This window comes from Echinops telfairi, unplaced genomic scaffold (genome assembly GCF_000313985.2).
Source record: "Echinops telfairi isolate 266 unplaced genomic scaffold, ASM31398v2 ScPeMD7_2;HRSCAF=8, whole genome shotgun sequence".
NCBI lineage: Eukaryota > Metazoa > Chordata > Mammalia > Afrosoricida > Tenrecidae > Echinops > Echinops telfairi.
In genome coordinates this window covers 12,599,144-12,616,400 of record NW_022103898.1, presented here as the reverse complement: position 1 = coordinate 12,616,400, position 17,257 = coordinate 12,599,144, and the positions used below count along the sequence as shown (strand labels likewise).

Sequence of the window (17,257 nt, the reverse complement as noted above, 5' to 3'; positions counted from 1 at the left end):
GGAAGATGAGCATCATAGAATGCCAATTTAATAGGAACAAAGTATTCTTGCAATGAGGGAGTACTTGAGTGGAGGCCTAATGCCTATCTGCTACCTTAATACGAAACCTATAAATATATGCACATAGATCTATTTCCCCATCGTCATATATAAATATATTTACATATGTACATGGCTGTATCTTGCCCTCTATAAATGCCCTTTGCCTCCTAGTTCTTACCTCTATTTCCCTTTACTTTCCTCTTGTCCCACTATCATGCTCAGCCTTCATTTGTGTTTCAGTAATTCCTCTTGGTTACATTGCCCTTGATCATGCCCTACCAGGCCTTCTACACCCTCCTCACCACTGATTTGGATCATTTGTTGTTCCCTTGTCCCTGGGTTTGTTAACATCATTACCTTTCCCCTCACCTCCCCCTCTCCCTTGTCCCCCCGGAACTTTCGGTCTCGTTGTTTTCTCCTTCAGATTAGTCATCCAGCCTATCTTATTTAGACAGACCTACGGAAATAATGACATGCACAAAAACAAGACAGAGCAAAACCAAGCAACAATATACAACAAAACAGCAACAACAACAAACCAATGACAAAAACAAAACACAAGAAAGAAAAGCTTGTAGTTAGCTCAAGGACTGTTTGTTGGCCTTTAGTAATGTTTTCCAGTCCAGTCTGTTGGGGCACCAAGCCCTGGCCCCAAAGTCCACCTTCGGCATTCCCTGAGGACCTTACTGCTCTTGCTCCCTTGCTGTTCTGCTGCACCCCCTTAGTGTCTTGCTGTGTCTCCGGTGTTGTCACCTGTAGGGCTATGGATCAGTGAGGGACGTCGTGTTTCATCACGGGGCCAGCCATGTGGTCCTCTCTGTGGACTGGCTGCTCTGAGTGGGAACATGGTCCTCAAGGGCTGGTGGACCAGGATGTGCTCCACTCTCTCCTCCTCCCCCTTCATTTGCTCCCGTGTGCACTGATCAGATATGTCCCTCTCCCGGAGCTGCAGATTCAGTGCCGTCTTCTGAAATAAATTCTTCTGGGGGGAGGGGCAGGTGTCCACGGAGTTGGGATTGGAGCCGGCCCCTCAGACCCCTCCACTGGTTCCCTACTCCATGCTGGCATATTGCATTCACATCTTGGAGCACTGGGTTGGTCTGGTCCCTCTTTCCCTGTGGAGATATAAACAATACCCTCCCCTTGGGTGGGCTAGTGCCCTGTGCCCCCGCTACCCATTTCTTTATTAATTTTTTTCCCCCTTTCCCCACCTCCTTTTTAGTTGTCTACCATATGTATCCCTGTATTTGGTCTGGTCCCTGCCATATTACCTGGTCCTCACCCCAGGAATGTTTGTATACAGTACCTTTTTCCCTATGCCCCTTTTGCATTTTTTTTTTTAAAGCTTACCTCAGCGGACTCATGTTGAACTTGTCCTTTTTTGCTTGGCTTACTTCACTTAGCATGATTTTCTCCAGTTCTTCCCATGCAGCGATGTGCTTCATACGTTCATCACTGTTTTTTAGTGATGCGTAATACTCCATTGTATGTATATACCACAGCTTTTTAATCCACTCATCAGTTGATGGAAATTTGGGTTGTTTCCAACTCCTTGCAATTGTGACCTGTGCCGCAATGAACATTGATTGGAGCACAGATGTCTGGCCTTGGTTTGTTTCTTGCCTCTTCTGGGTATATGCCCAGTAGGGGGATTGCTGGGTCATATGGTAGTTCAATTTCCATCTGTTTTAGATATCGCCAGATCGATTTCCATAATGGTCGTACATACTTACATGTCCACCAGCAGTGGATGAGAGTTCCTGTCTCCCCACAGCTCCTCCTACACTTGTTGCTTTCTGATGTTTTGAATTGGGCTATCTTTGAGGGTGTTAGGTGGTACCTCATTGTTTTAATTTGCATTTCTCTTATGCCTAAAGATCGGGAACATTTTCTCATATGTTTGTTGGCCATTTGATTTCTGCCCCTGTGAAACTTCTGTTCAGGTCCTTTGCCCACCTCCTCAGTGAGCAATTAGTTTTTTCTTTTTGGAAGCTAGCAGAGTATTGTAGATTTTAGTAATAAGGCCTTTGTCTGATGTGTCATTGCTAAAGATGTTTTCCCAGTCCGTGGACTCTCTTATTACTCTCTTGGTGAATTCTTTCGATGTACACAGGTGTTCTATCTTCAGTATATCCCATTTGGTCAGAACAAGACAGGTGGGATGCCTGAACTATGACTCACTCTTCAGGTCTGGAACTGAATCTACCTCTGTGATTTCAAAAAACAGAACAAAAAACCATCCGAGATCAAAGCAGAAGTATTTGCCCAACATCAAAGTTCAGAGGATTAGGGAACAGGAACCACAGCAGGGGGGAGGATGCAGGGGTGGGTGGGAGCAGAGTGGTTGATGGTACATGGAGGGACTGCAATGGATGTGTTAAAATGTCTATGAATTGTTGAATGTAAAACTGATGATTTGCTCCGTAAACCTTCATCTAATTCACACTAAAAAACATTTTTAAATGAAAAGAGAGAAGGCTCAAATCAATAAAAACAAACAAACAAACAAAAAATCAGTACAGATCCTACAGCCACTAGAAGATAACAAAGGAGTAAATGCACCACCATGCAGTCAGCAACCCTATATAGGATTTCCCAGACTTTATCAATCTTTATGGGAGCAGAAAGCCTCATTTGTTTTCCTCAGTGCACCCTGTGTGTTTGAACTGCCAACCTTGTAGTTAGCAGTCTAACACTTACTGGACAGCACTTCAGGGCTTCTTTTAATAACAGAATAGTATGAGCAACTTTATGCTCATAAATTCAACAAATGAGAAGAACTAGACCAATTCCACAAAGACTACAAACTGCCAAAATTCTACCAAGATGAAATAGATAATACGACTTGTCCTATGCCCATTAAAGAAATTGAATTCATAATTAAAACTCTCCTGAAAAGACTTCTGCAGGTTAAGATGGGATGGCATCCGTGGAGAATCTTACACACACGTAATGAAGATTTAAAGGCTATTTTACACATCTCTTCCTGAAAGAATAGGTTGGGACACTTCCCAAATCATTTCATGAGGCCAGTATTACCCTAGCCAGACAAAGACAGTCCAAAAATTGGAAACCACAGAGCTCTAGCTCTCAGAAACGTATCTGCAGAAATCCTTAACCAAATGTTGGCAGATCAAATAATGCAGCAATGTCTAAAAAGCATGCTACACACTGCATTCAAGCGTACTATATTCTCCACATGCAAGGCTAGTTCAATATTTGAAAATCAATGAACATAATCCACCATGTCAACAGGCGAAGGAAGAAAAGCGTAGGCTCATAGCATTCGACATAGGCAGAGCATTTGACAAAACCCCAAACCCATTTAGGATTTCAAATGAAACAAGACAAAAAGCCTTTCAGCAAACTAGGCATCGAGGGGCTGTTTCTCCACGTCCTAAGGAAGCATTTATAAACAGTGTACAGGTAACATCAGTCTGCAAACGCTATTAAGTTGTGCTTTCCTTTTCAGACCATTCAAAATACTTTTTAATTTCTCTCTTGATTTCTTCTTTGATCCCTGGCTCATTTAGAAGTGTTATTTAGTTTTCAAAGGTCAGGGAAGTTTTTGAGACTTTCGTGATTTGGATTTCTAATTTAATTCCATTAGACTAAGCGAACCTCTTTTGTATCCCTTGTGGCTGCTGGAATTGACGGAGGCCTCGTGAATGACTCAGAATGTGGTCTGTGTTGGTGCACACCCGGTGTGACCTGGAGAAGGGTGTAGAGGCTGCTGTTGGGCAAAGGGCTCTGTCAATGTCTCCAGGTCAAGCTGGTGGATTGCCGTGACCAGGTCCGTGGATCTTGACGTGTCACAGCCCCACGTGACAGAGCAGAGTTGTCCTCGAAGGTTTCCTTGATGATCGCTGCCATGGTTGCAGAATGCCAGAGCCACTGAACGGGTTCCCAGTGCCAGCCTGTGCGAGCGCGTGCGTCACCCTTGCGTCACTATGGCTCCTTAACTCATTAACCGGGCCATCTCTCACTGCCACCAAGTCCATGCTGACTCACCGCGGCCCCTCTGGGTTTCCGAGACTGGAATGCTTATGCCAGTAGAAAGCCCAGAGCATAGCTTTTGTAATATTCCAGCAAAAATACCTGGCTCTGGGTCTAATCATGAAGAAAATCCAACAAACTCAAATCAAAGGGCAGTCGCCCAAATGACTGATCTATGAGCTTGAAAAATGTCAAGATGAACTATTCCAACCAGCCCACACCAATACCAAAGGCCTAATCAACCTCACTGCCTGGATTCCATCTGATTCATCGTGACCCTATCGAATGAGTTTCCAAGGCTGGAAATCGACGCAGAAGCAAACGGTCTCATCTTTCTCCTGTGAAACGGCTGGTGGTTTCGAACTGCCGACTGTGCGTATTGTAGCCCAAAGCATGACCACTACACAAGAGCATTTTTCAGCCTTCCTCCATACTTACTATTTTCCGCCTACTTGTTCCATCAATGACTGAATCTATATTGAAACTTCCAATGGCGACTGTGGATTTGTCTGCTTCTCAGGTATTGTGCGGTTCTGTCAGGTTTTTACTTTATGCATTTAGAAACTGTTAATAGGTGGAGAATGGTTACATCCTTTGAATACTGGCCCTTTAATCATCATTAAATTGCTTTATTTCCCCATGATAATAGCTTCTGCTCTGAAGTTTTTGTCTGGTATCAGTTTCTTTTGATGAGTGTTTGGGTGGTATGACCTTTCTAACCTTCTGTTTTTTCACCAATTTATGTCTTTATATTTGAAATGTATTTCCTGTAGATAGTGCATAGGTGAGCCTTTCTTTCTTTTTAATTGTTCCATATGACCATCTCTGTCATTTCATTTGAATATTTAGATCATTTCTCTTTAAGGGGCTTATTGGTGTGGTGGTGCCGTGAATTAAGTGCTGAGCTGCTAACCCAAAGGTCAGCTGTTCAAACACACCGGCCGTTCCATGGGAGAACGATGAGCCCGTTTGCTTCTGTGTGGATTTCCAGTCGTGGAAACCCTATGGAGTCGTTCGTTCTGCTCTGTTCTATAGGGTCACTGTGAATCAGGATCGAATCGATGGCTGTGAGTTTGATTAGGTTCTTGGTATTGGTGTGGATGGGGTGAAATATTTCATCTTGACAATTTTTTAAGACTATAGACCAGTCATTTCGGAGAATGCCCTTTTACTTAAGATTATCCGATTTTCTTCATGATTAGACCTAGGGCCAGGTATTTTTGCTGGAATATCACAAAAGCTGTGCCTATTTTATTGCAACCTATAGGCTGTTTATTTGCTTTATTACTGGAGTTGGTGTTAATATTGTTCCCTGGGCTAAGATGCTAGCTAACAGGTTTCTCCACCATAAAGTTGTTCTCATTTTTCCTACCGCAATTAATGAATATTTTGTAGTGAGAATACTTTGAAATGATATGAAATCCATCCCAACCTTCATTCCGTTTTCATCCATAAATCTCAGCACCAACTGGTGCTTTTTGACTCAATTCATTATTACTTTGATAGTTGCCAAATAATGATACTCGAAACCCACCCTTCCTTGCACATGTTGGTTTTCTCCTGGTAAGGGAGAGCTTTCTTGTGTCACATCTATTTATTTGTAGAGCTGGGTCCAACCCAGCCATCTGGCTTCAAAGCCTGTGTCCCCCATCCCTACCATATAGCCTTTGAGGGAGTGGAGTGACAGGTCACTAGAGGAGAGTAGCCAGACCCAGCAGCTGGCTCATGCATCTCAATCAACCATAGGCTGTTCATCAACTAAATCCAAGGTGACCTTGCCAGGTCCATGCTTGGCTTCCACGAAAGTGAACATTCAAACCCAAGGTTGGTCAAGGGGCTATTTGGGAAGGCAACAGAGGAGAAGCAATAACAGGGTTCTCAATGAGGCGATCCTTAACAACTCAATACAAAGTCACGCCCTGGATGGTTATCACACGATGACCGTTTCAGTGAATGCGTCTCCTTACCGAGCATCACCAGATCATAGTGTCTATCCCTGCAGGCGCGCCTGTATCCCTGCCTCATTCTTCTGACTCTGCGAACATAGACCATAGGGCACCGGCAGGGGAATCTGAGGTGGTTTGTTTGTCTGTCTGTTTGTTTTTGTTTTTGACTGAATTAGGGCATCCAAAAGGAGGGGGTTGGTGGCTCTTCCTCAGCGCTGTCCTCCCAGAGCCCAAGCAGAGCTTGACCAGAGAAGGCTGTCCGTTAACACTCGCTGACTGCGCAGCAGCCACAGCGTCAGGACCAGTCCCCAATCTTGCCCTTGAAAGTCCCAGCGCTCTCTCTGAAACCCAGATCTGATGATGTTACACCTTGTTTTAAAATGTTTAGTGACTTCCTCCTTGCTCGGGACAAAAATATGAGCTCTGGCTGTGGGTCCCACCTCTATGCCCCCTTTTTACATCCTGGGATTCCGCTACACCTGCAGCTCGGCTGTCTGACTGCCCCATCACATGGTTCATTCTGTCTCCTCAGCTAACGTCTGAATTCCTGTAGGTCAGCGGCCCTGTCTTTGTCAGTGTCCTGTGGCTGGGATCGGGGACACCACGCGTGGCATCTGAAGCTCCCCAAGTATCTGTGTGGGATGCAGAATAATGAAAGGGGGCGGGGCGTCTGCTCCTGCAGGGACCGCGGGGGGTAGGGGGCTGCTCATCCTGGAGAGGGAGAGGAGGAAGGCGTCAACTGGAAAGAGGCTGGACTGAAGTGCTTGTTGATTCAGACTGGGGGTCCTGCTTGGTGATGAGGCCATAAGTGGGGGCTCCAGAGCAGGGATTTGGCCAACCTAGATTTCCTGTAGATAGGGAAGTCAGCTCTGGGGTGAATTGCCTGGAACCCCAGAAAAAACAGCCTGAAAAGTGTTTGGAATGACCATGTCCACCCTCTCAGCGTGGGCTCTGGAGCACATCTCCACCCGATGGAATACAAACACCTTGGAATCCCTCCTCCCCGGACATTATGGCTCTCACTCCCCGACTAGCTGAGCCCTGACTCAATCGGCCACAGTCTCGCCACTTAAGCCCATTTCTAGATTTCTCTCAGGAAGCAGCAGCCCCGGGTCAGCACCAAAGGTGTAGAGCCATCACAGAGATGGCATTTCCTGGATCTCTGATTTCTGAGTTAATTTGAGGTGACAGAACCCTGCCAGCTGGATTTTGTCTCCTAGGGAGATGTCTGGCATTTGAAACTAAAAAAAAAAAAAGTTTCAAGATTTTTTGTCCTTCTCATTAAATTTGCAATTGCAGTGGTAATGTATCTATTCGATAAATTTCTGTTGAAGTGCCACTGCTCTAACAAATTCTACAAATGGGTAGCTTTAAGAAATAGAAGTTTTATTATCTTATAGTTTAGAAGTCCAAACTTAGGGCATGGGCTCTAGGGGAAGTCTCTTTCTCTCTCTCCTCTCTGATGGGGAAAGTGCTTATCTCTTGTCAGTTTCCGGTCCCCAGTGCTGCAAAGATGGCCATGTGGCCTGGCATCTGTCTTCCCCTGTGTCTGCGTCCTTGCCTCTGTGCCAAATCTGGCCTTTTCTGTGTCTCCATCTGATTGGCTAGAGACACACCCTCCACTGGTAAGCGCTCCACTCAGCTGTCGGTGGGCCATACTGTGGTAACGTTCCTCTTGCTGTGAGGCTCCAGGCGATGCCACTGATATTTCAAGTACCAGCCAGGTCACCCATGATGAACAGGTTTCACAGGAGCGTCCAGACTAAGAAAACACTAGGAAGCAGGAACAGGCTGTCCGCTCATGAAGGACTCGTCACTGTGACCCTTAGCAATAGCAGCAGCACATTGTCTGATGGAGTGCCAGAGGGTGAGCCCTCAGGGTGGAAGCCATCGCAGATACGATCGGGGAAGAGCTGCCTCTTCAAAATCAAGCCCCTCCTAATGATGTGAACCGTGCAAAGCTTTGCGGATGGAGCGGGCCTCTGGATGAGAAGAAACAGCTGCAACCAGGCATGAATCATCTGAACGTGGGATGTACACACTAGAAATCTCAGAAAGCTGCAACATATCAAAGGTAAAATGGAACACCTAATGCACGAGCTGAAGCAGACCGTCGTTAGCCATGTCGAATCAGATCATACTATGTTTTCCGATGTGGGGGATGACAAATTCATCATCTCTTTAGTACCCTCAGGTGCTGAGTGGAGCTGTGACCGCTCTGAGTTGCATTTTAAGGGATATCTCTAGCTGCTGTGTGGAGTCTCGGCTGGAGGCTGTAGACCAGTGGTTCTCTACCTTCCTCATGCCACGACCCTTTCATACAGTTCCTCATGTGGTGGTGACCCCCCAACCAGAAAATTATTTTTGTTGCTACTTCATCACTATCATTTTGCTACTGTGATGAATCGGAGGATCCCTGTCAAAGGGTCGTTCGACCCCCCCCCCAAGGGGTTGCGACCCACAGGTTGAGAACCGCTGTAGTAGAGGCTGTGTAGAGACTTAACAAGAGGTTGAGGCAGGGGGTGAAGGGAGATAGAAGCAGGGATCCGTTACAGCTTTATGCAAGAATCCAGAGTAGGCTGATGGTGAGCTTGGTAGAGAAGTTATACCCTGAATATATATTCAGTGGGCTTTGTGCATAGATTTGATACAAGTATAAGAGAAACCGAGGGCCAGAGATGACCCTCAAAGCCTTGGCCTCAACAACTGGTAAGTAGACCTCGTCCTCCACTCAGATGGGCTGGACTATGGGAAGGGCAGTGTGGTAGGTACATCATCTGTTATCAATTTGAGAGGATTCAGAGTGAAGGGGTGGAGTTTAGCCTGTCAATATCAAATGGCAGCTTGATGACCTCAGTTGGAAGCGCTAAGGAGCTCAATAGCTCGCTGGAGTTGGGATACAGACTCACTCCCTAGGGGTCATTGCAGCTGACCAGACACATGGAACTCCGCTAGTGCCCTGAGCTGGAGGAGCCCCGTGGAGACCCCTGCCAGTGCTGAGATGCTTACATTGCCACTGGATCCACAAGACTTCCCACCCACTGGCCTGTGATCTTCCTGCATTCAGGGTCATTGTATGTGATGCTTAAGTCTGAAGAGGAATTTATGCATTGGTATCAGGCACATGGGCTAATATTGGACTTATGGACTTGATCTGGACTGGGCTGGGATGTTTTCTCAATATTCAATTGCTCCTGTATAGAAAGCTCTTTCTTATACACATATGAGTCTCCCTGGATTTATTTCTCTGGTCTACCTGGACTAACACAGGCAGGTTGGCAAGCAGGAGTGCAGCCACGGCTTTGGATGTGTCTTGGTGTCCTGGAGCTGCTGTCACAGAAAATACCACAAGTGGGTGACTTTCAAGAACAGATCTTTATTTTCTCACAGTTCTGGAGGCCCAGACTCCGAATCAGGGTCTCAGCCATGTCGTTTCCTTTTGTGGGCTTCTCTGCTAGTTCCTGTGACTGCCACAAGTCCTCAGTGTTCCTTTTCTGGCTTGTAGACACATCTGCCTCCATCGTCCCAGGGAATCCCCCCTGTGTTAGGCAGGGTTCTCTAGAGAAACAAAACCAGGACAGTCGTGATTATATTTATATAATCATGAAGGAATATAACAGCTATTAGTCCACACAGCAGTACAGAGGGCTCAGTTCAACTCACTTCCGTGGAACAGTTAATACACTGGACGTCCTTCAACTCACATGGCCTGCCAGGTCCAAGGTCAAGGAAGCAGATGGCAGAGTCCCTCCCTGGGGCAAAGCAAGCAGAGTCTGCCCACAGACAGCAAACAGCCAGAAGGGTCACCAACAGTTAGTAGCTCAGGAGTTTAGCGAAGCAGGCCCTGATGGGATATTGAATGCAAGCAATGCAAGGCGACAGGAGCCACCAGCCCCAAGCTCAAGCAATATACGCACCAGCAGCGTGGCGAAGCAGGTCTCAAAGGAGCCTCAATCTCTAGTAACATGATCCACGGGTTGGCCTGTCCCACAGGTAGTGTAGCTCACAGGTTGAGGCAGAGAGCTACCTACAGCTGCAGCATGCACGCTCCAGTCACCAGAGAGTAAGAGAGAGGGGGGCGGCCCTTGCAGAGCCATTTATCTCTTTACTGTGACCTGATTAATCCTACATGTTCCAATTTTCCAGGTTGGCACAATAAACCTACCTATCACATTCCCTTTGCATCCTGTCTACTCTGCTCTTTTAATAATTTAAAAGGGATTAGGTTAAGGACCCATCCTACTCCACCATGACTCCTAGTTGCAAGCAGAGTCTTATTTACAGACTACAGACCTGGGACCCGGGGGTTGAGACGTCAGTATAACTTTGTTTTTGTTTTTTCTTCATCAGTATAAGTTTTGAGGGAGACAATTCAGCTCATAACAACATGTGAAGTCTGAGAAGCCCACTGAATTCCTAGCAGAGATGTTAGTAGGTTGTTGGTTCGATGTGTATGGAGTTGGGGAAGATTTCTGGGCCAGCAATACAGGACTCAGAGCTGTCAGCCTCTAGTGGGATTTCAATCTATGAGATGAGTAAGGTCACGTAAGGGGCTAGAGGGGAGGAGGGCCTGGCCTTGCCATCATGTAGAGGGTGTGATGCAGAGAAGCCAGCACCAGTGCTGAGAAGGAGCAGCCAGCAGGAGAGGGGAAAGCAGGCAAGACCTGGTGGTCCGCAATTCAGGCCACATCCCTGAGTTACTGTGATTGATGGGCCAAGTGGGATGTGACCACTGGATTCCCAGCCCACGTGCCATTGGTGGCCTGGACCAGACCACATCAGTAGAGAGGAGAGGATGGAGGCTGAGTAGAACGGGAACAAGTGTACAGTTTACTTGTGAGAAGAACGAAGGAAATGGCATGAAAGGGAGGTTGTATCCAGCGAGGTTTGGGGTTTTGTTCTTGCCTCTTTGAAAAGAAAGGACAAACGGCGATGTATTTGTACATCCATGCAGTGATGGACTTGGCAAATCTGGCTGCAAAGGCTACGGTGTCACTTAGAGGGCGAAGGTGGGCCCGGCACAGCGGTGGTCTCTGCAATAGCCGGATACGCATGTGAAAACTGGACAGTGGCCAGGAAGTCAGAGGGCTGAACGGAGCCATTCGAACTGTGCGGTTGTCAAAACTCACCGCCTGGACCCTCACACACGCGGCTAGAAGTTCAGACAAGTGTTCCTTAGGAGCAAGGCTAGTGAGGTTAAAAAAAAAGCTACCCTCTAACGACAGAAAGATAAAAGAAGCAGTTGGGGAAAAAATGGGCAGAGGACTTGAACAGACGTCTCACCCCAAGACGTGAAGATGTCCAATAAGCTCATAAAAAGATGCACGATGTCGCCCTGAAGGAACGGTCGTCGATCGTCACCAGGAGGAGGAGGCAGGGTGGCAGAGTGAGTTACACGCTGGGCTGCTAGCCACAAGGTCAGCAGTTCGAAACCACCAGCGGCTCCATGGGAGAACGATGAGGCTTTCTACGCCCGTAGAGAGCTACAGTCTTGGAAACCCCCACCGCCACCCCCAGGGGCAGTTCGACTCCGTCCGATAGGGTCACTATGAGTTGGAATTGACTCGAGGGCAGTGAGTCTGCTTTGGTTTGGAGGAGTGGAAGGGGGTGCAGTAGTCTAGAGGGTAGGAAGGTGCTAACTTCCGTGACGGGGAAGATAATAAGAGGGAGTGAGGAGGGGAAAATGATGGAAATGGGCAACTATCAAGAGGTTGGATAAGTTGTTCAATAAAAGAAATGGTCTAAGCTGATAACCCTCGAATTCACAATAATTTTTTAATGATGCGTGTGTTAGTCCAGGTAGACTAGAGAAACAAATTCATAGATGCACTTATGTGTATAAGAAAGAGATTGCTATATGAGAGCAATTGATTGAATATTGAGAAAACATCCCAGCCCAGTCCAGATCAAGTCCATAGTCCAATATTAGCCCATATGTCTGATACCAATCTACAAAGTCCTCTTCAGACTCATGAAACACATGCAATGACCCTGAATGCAGGAAGATCACAGGCCAGTGGGTGGGAAGTCTTGCGGATCCAGTGGCAATGTAAGCATCCCAGCGCTGGCAGGGGTCTCCACGGGGCTCCTCCAATTCCCAGGGCATGGGGTCTATCAGCGTAGTGCCATGTGTCTTGTCAGTAGAGTGTTTCTCAGGGAACGAGCAGAGAGAGTCTCCTGCCTCCAAGGAGGAAATCCAGGAGTTCCCAGAATCCTCAGGAGAAGGCCATGCCCACACAGAGGCCTCAACAGCTATATCCCGATCGGCAGACTAGATTCCACCCCTTCACTCTTAACCCTCTCAAGTCCTACATTGACACCAGATTATGTATCTGCTACAATGCACAACGTCATTAGCAATTAGATGCAAATCCAAATGCCAACGAGATCCTGTCTCACCCTGGGTGGTGGTGGTGGTATTCGGTGGTGCTCAGTTGATTCTGACCCAAAGTGCCCCTCTGTGCAGCAGAAGGAAGAACTTCCAGTCCTGTGCCCTCCCCCAAAGGCTGCTCTGCTTGAGCCCATTGTTTCAGCCACTGTGTCCATCCATACCCTCTACCTTACCAAACATGGTGCCCCTCTCCAGGGACTGGTCTCTGCTAATAACATGTGGCTCATCCTGTGACCTCCGGTTCTTTGAACTTGAGCCGGTAGCAAGCTGTCTTACCTGTCATCCTTGGAGTCCTCGGCAACCTGCCGTCTTACCTGCCAACATTAGATCCATTCATCTCGACAGCCATAAACCTACCGTCTGACTGGGGTCATCAGGCCCTGCACCTTCATGAGTCAGGAGAAGCCTCCAGCCTGGCAATTGACCCACAGATGTGAAACTTGTCCATCTCTATAAATATGTTTATCATTTCCTCGATACAAACCTCTCTATGTGATTGTTTGGCGTCAAGTGGATTCTGACTTCCAGCGACCTTATATACAACAGAATGAAATACTGTTGGCCCAGTCCTGCCCACTGTCCTCACAAGTGTTCTCATGTTTGAGCCCATGTTGCAGTCACTGTGTCCATCCATCTCACTGAGAGCCTTCCTCTTCTTTGCTGCCCCTCTATGTCCCCTTGCGTGATGTCCTTTTTCAGGGATTGAGCTCTCCTGATAAGTCCAAAGTACACGAGACAAAGTCTGACCATCTAAGGAACATTCTGGCTGCACTCCTTCCAAGGTAGATTGCTTTGTCCTTTTGGCAGTCCCCGGTACTTTTCAATAGTCTTCTCCAGCACCGTAATTCAAATGCACCCATTTTTCTTCTGTCTTCATTACTCAATGTCCGACATATACGAGGCCATTGAAATACCATGGGTTGGGTCAGTGCCCCTTAGTCCTTAAAGTAACATCCCTGCTTTTCAACACTTTAACGAGGTCTTGTACAACAGATTTACCCAACGCAATGCATCGTTTGATCTCTTGACTGCTGCTTCCTTGAGCGCTGATTGTGGATCCAAGCTAGAGGAAACCCTTGATAGCTTCAATCTTTCCTCTTTTACCACGATGTTACTGATTCACCCGGTTGTGAGAATTTAGGTTTTCTCTCCATTGAGCTGCAATCCTTACTCAAGGCTGCAATCCTTCTAATGCTTCCGGTCCGCTCACTTTCAACAAGCCAGGTGTGTCACCTGCACACTGCGGGTTATTAAGAAACCTTCCTCCCAATGCTGCATTCTTCCTCTCATCCAGGTTCGCTGGTGATTTACTCAGCACGCAGATTGAATAAGTGTGGTGAGAGGATACAGCCCTGATGCACGCCTTTCGTGATTTTAAACCACTTAGTATTCCCTTGTTCTGTTCACACAACTGCCTTTTGGTTTAGATACAGGTTCCCAAGGTGCACCATGAAGTGTTCTGGAATTTCCATCCCTCTCAAGGCTATCTATAAGTTGTTGTGGTCCCCACAGTCAAATACATTTGCATAATCAATAAAATACAAGTAAACATCTCTCTGGTATTATCTGATTTCAGCCAAGATCCAGCTGACACCAGCAATGCTATCTCTTGTTCCACATCCTCTTCTGAGACTGAGCTGAATTTCTGGGAGTTCCTTCTCAATGTATTGCTGCAGCCATTATGGGATGACCACAAAATAATAATTTATAATTTATCAAGGGTTCAATAGGGAGGGGGAGCAGGAGGGAGGGGGGAAATGAGGAGCTGATGCCAAGGGCTTAAGTGGAGAGCAAATGTTTTGAGAATGATGAGGGCAATGAATGTACAAATGTGCTTGACACAATTGGTGTTTGTATGGATTGTGATAAGAGTTGTATGAGCCCCCAATAAAATTATTAAAAAACTATTCTTCTGTAATTTACATGTTATTTTGGGTCACCTTTCTCTCGAATGGAACAGATATGGATCTCTTCCAGTCAATTGGCCAAATAGCTGTCTTCCAAATCTCCTGGCATAGACGAGTGAGTGCTTCCAGTGCTTCATCAGCTTGTTGAAACATTTCAATCGGTGTTCCATCAGTTGCTGGAGCCTTGTTTCTGGTCCATGCCTTCAGGGCAGCTTGAGCTTCTTCCTTCAGCACCGTTGGTCCTTGATCAGATGCCACCTCCTGAAACAGCTGAATGCTGACTAGTTCTCTTTGGTACAGTGACCCTATGTAGTCTTTCTACCTTTTTTGCTGTCTGTTATCATTCAATATTTTGCACATAGAATTTTTCAACATTGCATCTAGAGGCTTAATTTTTTTTCTTGAGTTCTTTCAGTTTAAGATAAGCTGAGCATGTTCTTTCTTTTTGGTTTTTGACTCTTGGTCTGTACACATTTCATGATTATATTTTACTTTGTCTTCTCAGGCTGCCATCTGAACATTTCTTTTTCTCTTCTTCGTATATTTTTATTGGCATATAATTCACATAGCATTCAATTCAATAGTTGAGTCATATTAAGAAGAGTTATGCAATCATCACCACACTCGGTTTCGAACAGTTTCTTCTTTCTCATCAACTCCCCACGACCCTTCTGAAGGGGATGTCCAATTGCCTACAGATGGACTTTGGGTCTCCACTCTGTACTCCCCTTCATTCACATTGATATGATTGGACATCCCCTTACAGAAGGGTCGCAGGGAGTCGGTGAGCCAGTTAGGGTGCAGTATAGCACCAATGAAACATATAACTTTCCTTTAGTTCTTTAATGCTGCCTCTCCCCCCTCCCCACTATCATGACCCCAAATCTACCTTACAAATCTGGCTAGACCAGAGCATGTGCACAGGTACAAATAAGAGCTAGAAACACAGGGAATCCAGGACAGATAAACCCCTCAGGACCAATATTAAGAGTAGCCATACCAGGAGGGAAAAGGGAAGGTGGGTGGTGGACAACAGAAAAGTGGGTAAAGAGAGACATCGGTCAGTGTAAGACCTGAAAAATAATAATAACTTATAAATTAGCAAGGGTTCATGAGGGGGGAGTGTGGGCGAGGGAGGGGGAAGATGAGAAGCTGATACCAATGGCTCAAGTAGAAAGAAATGTTTTGAGAACAATGATGGCAACAAATGTACAAATGTGCTTGACACAATGCATGGATGTATGGATTGTGATAAGAGTTGTGCGAGCCCCCAATACAATTATTAAAACAAAACTGGGTGTTCAGTTGACATTTTTTGTTCAACTCTTTTCTGTCATCATTTCTTCCATTTGCCTTAGCCTCTCTACTATTAAGAGCAATTTGATTGTGCCCTTCAACTGGTGAGGAGGTGAACAGACCGTAGACCATGCGGTCAATGGGACACCACTCCACAGTCCGGAGGAGTCACTGATTCATTCAGGAACAACATGGGTGAGTCACCAAAGCACTGGAATCCCAATTCTAAGGCAACAAGCCATGGGATGCCATGACTAGGACATTCTGGAAAGGACAGGAGGAAAACAGCCCAGGGCTTACAAGGAGCTGAAGGGTTGACTCCAAAGATGGATTTGGAGGGGTGGCAAGGGGGGTGATGAGGTGATAGGGTGGTCCATGGTAGTGGCTACTTGTGCCTATCAAAACCCCAAAGGGTGGCTTTTACTGTATGCAACTTTTAAAATAAATTGGAAAAACATGAAGGTAACTATTATTGGACGCAATCTTGTAATAGGATTGTATGAATGGCGAGCACAGATGGACAATGGGACTCCATCACAAACCGGTTGGCTGGAGGATATTTCTGCTGATGCTGCAAATATATCCAAATATATCACATTTGGAGGGAAAGGTTCTAAAAAAAAATTCTTAACCAAATAGTCCAGATTAAATTCTTAATCAAATAGTCCAGCTGCTCCCATTTCCCACCCCCTCCCCTCTCCCATGTCAAGTGTGTTTGCATTGGGTCCAGTCGGGGGACAGGAGACAACACCAACTAAATGTGCTGGGAGGAGATGGTCTCCACAGTAAAATCACAGTCTGTTACTGGGGGCGGGGGTGGGTCGGGGGTGGGAGGTGGCGGGTATGCGGGAGCACGGCTGAGAGGACACGCCTCCTGTGAGAGAGTTTCTAAACCCCTCCCAGACCAGCTGGCTGCCCCCTGGGCTGGCTAGGGAACTGGCTGGAAGCAGAGAGGGAGACAGTGAGGTCATTAGGAAAAGTCAGGGTGTGCAAGGCTGGCAAGTCCAGCCCACTAACTCTCCCCCCAACAGGTCGGAACTAGATCGGGGAGGGGGCAGGGAGGTGGAGTGGCTTGGAATGACACCCTTGTTCTATCTGCCCCCACAGTCTCCCTGAAGAATGACCCACCAGGCTGTCCCTCTAGCACTGAGACCTTAGTGCAGCAAAGGAGCCGGCAACTTCCCCAGTAGGTGAGATTTCCTGTTTTGTTTCTCGAAATCATAAAGCCACGTGTTAAGAACTTGTGTTAAGAACTTCAAATCGTGTCTATTGTTTGAACCTCACTGTTCTTTTCAAACTTAAAATCGCGTCTGTCATTTGAACTGCGTCGTTAGCTGCTGTTGAGTCAGCCACGGACTCTGGGTGCTACATGCATAACGGAGCCCAATGCTAGCTGGCCAGGTGCTGTCCCCAAGACTAGTTGTGCACTTGACAGTTGGGATTCAGAGCTCTCAGTGGCTGATTTTTGGAAGTAGATCACCAGGCTTTTCTTCCTAGTCTACCTCAGTCTAGAAGCGCCCCCTGAAACCTGGTCAGCATGGCCACTGACAGATGGGTGGTGGCTGTCCACCGGGCGCAGTGGCCAGGAATTGAATCCAGGTCTCCACCCCTGGGTAATTCCACATGTTCTTAAAGAACCTCCCTTTGATGAGTGATGCAAAACTTATCAACAATATCAT

The 17,257-nt window shown here is 46.6% G+C and overlaps 1 protein-coding gene across 1 annotated transcript in view; it reads left to right on the top strand.

The window, feature by feature from the left end:
• Window positions 1-17,257, top strand: part of NFAM1 (NFAT activating protein with ITAM motif 1) — a 171,150-nt gene that overhangs the window by 91,783 nt on the left and 62,110 nt on the right. Inside the window, exons 3-4 of the mRNA XM_045292811.1 lie at window positions 15,641-15,773; window positions 16,686-16,768. The gene's annotated coding sequence lies outside the window, so the exon portion shown is untranslated. The remainder of the gene's footprint in view (window positions 1-15,640; window positions 15,774-16,685; window positions 16,769-17,257) is intronic.